Genomic DNA, 1,922 nt, shown 5'->3' with positions numbered 1-1,922 from the left:
TAAGCCAACCACACCACACAAGTTACAGTATATAATGGCATTGTTTTCCAAAAATAACCTCTGAGGCGTAATAGGCGACTAATTATTTCTGTTTCTTTTATTTTTTCTTCTTTTTAGCGACAGGACCAACTACCATACCCCTTTCTAAATCCACGCCTCATATATGTGGTAGAAAGAGAGAGAGGGGTGGGTGAACGTGAAAGGGTTTTTGAAATTTAACATGTACATTCCGCTTCACTAGCCACAGCACCGTGAGTTCAAATAACCAATCACAATCACAATGATGTCCATGGCAGAAGCCTTAATACATCACCCTATATAAGAGTTTAAGATCACGTACAGTATTTGGCTTTGGTTGATAGCAGAGGCTTCGAGGGTTTGTGCACGTGGAAAATTAAGGGAAAACCTAGCTGGGCTCTAGATTACACAGATACATACTAGTTGTTAAAGATAGTTGTATACATTGCTAATAATATTTTTATATTTATTTAATTTTAACAACAGTTTAACAACTTTTATGAGGGTGGTCCAGTCTATCCAGCCGAAGCTGATCATAAGGTACCCTCAGTACACAGTACAACAAAGGAAATTATGAAGTAATTAACAGTAATATGTCGGTAAATTTAAACTACAGTTATAGCCCTAATTATACACACATCGTATGGCGTTCCACTTCGACAGTAATTTATTTTACTTTTTAGTTATGTGGGGCAATGAGAGACCAACATTTATTGTATTGTTTTCCAGACTGTTTTTATCCTTTTACCGTATATTGTAATTGTTTTCGGTAAAATAAATGCAATGAAAAAAAATGAAATATATAAAAAACAAAAATAGCAAAAAAGTAATGAAACAAGGAGGTAATGTGAAATTATTAAGAGTAAACTTCAACTAATTTTACCAATTAATATATATCTGTTGACATTCTTTAAACATTACTACTAACCCCAACGAGCAACGAACCTCTGTCAAATGAAATAGGAATACTGTACTGTACTTTATATACGACGACGTATGCAAAATAGGCTTCAGATTGGACTTCAGCCATCGTCTTCTTTTGATTGGAAGGTTCAATTTTCATTTTCCCACCAAAAGATTTTCTCTCTATGCGGACCGATAAGTAAGTACCCACTGTGCTGTGATTGGTTGAAGGCTACGCCAAAACTAGTCCTATCCGGACCAATATTATCCAAGGAGGACTGATTTTGGCGGCTAAAATCGGTCCCCCGGACAAATTTTAGCGGCCAAAATCCGTCCCCCGGACTAGTAGTGGCGACCAAAATCGGTCCGGGGGACCGATTTTGGCCCGGACCAATTTGGGCATGACAGGTGTACATGCAGAGAACATCTTATTTTATAGCTAGATGCCGGTGTATCTGTCCACAAACATTTGAATTAACTATACAATAGGCCTACATGACTCGTTTGCGCTTGCCTTAATAATTTGAATAAGTATGAGAAAAAGCGTGTAAAGTTAAGATTGGGTTTTCGGCACATGAAGTAGGTAAAGGTAAGTAAATACATCAAAGACAATGTTATTAAGTTTTATTTTCATGGTATGGTATGGTTGCCGAAAATCCCTGTTAAAAGATCACAAGAAATGTGTTGGTGCTTCATTTTAACTATATATAATAATGGTGATGTGATTATGATGAATTTTACTATCATTATAAAAGTGTTTTCCGGCCAAGTACTATTTCCTAGAATGTTTTCACCTCAGTCCCAATCATGGTTGGCCTGGGGTGCATGCATCAGCCGAATGTAGTACAATTGTTTATCATTGTGATTAATTTGCTCAATAAACAATTTTAATTACTTGTGCAAATATAAAGATGTGGGTAACCCACATCTTTATATACGACTTTTCATGGATCTCGACCTGCTATGTAGGCCCTCTTTAGGCTAGACGCACCTAGACGGTT

Source organism: Anneissia japonica, unplaced genomic scaffold (genome assembly GCF_011630105.1).
Source record: "Anneissia japonica isolate Jap-2015-1 unplaced genomic scaffold, ASM1163010v1 scaffold2652_len1590060_cov184, whole genome shotgun sequence".
In the NCBI taxonomy this organism is placed as follows: domain Eukaryota; kingdom Metazoa; phylum Echinodermata; class Crinoidea; order Comatulida; family Comatulidae; genus Anneissia; species Anneissia japonica.
This window is presented reverse-complemented; position numbering follows the sequence as displayed.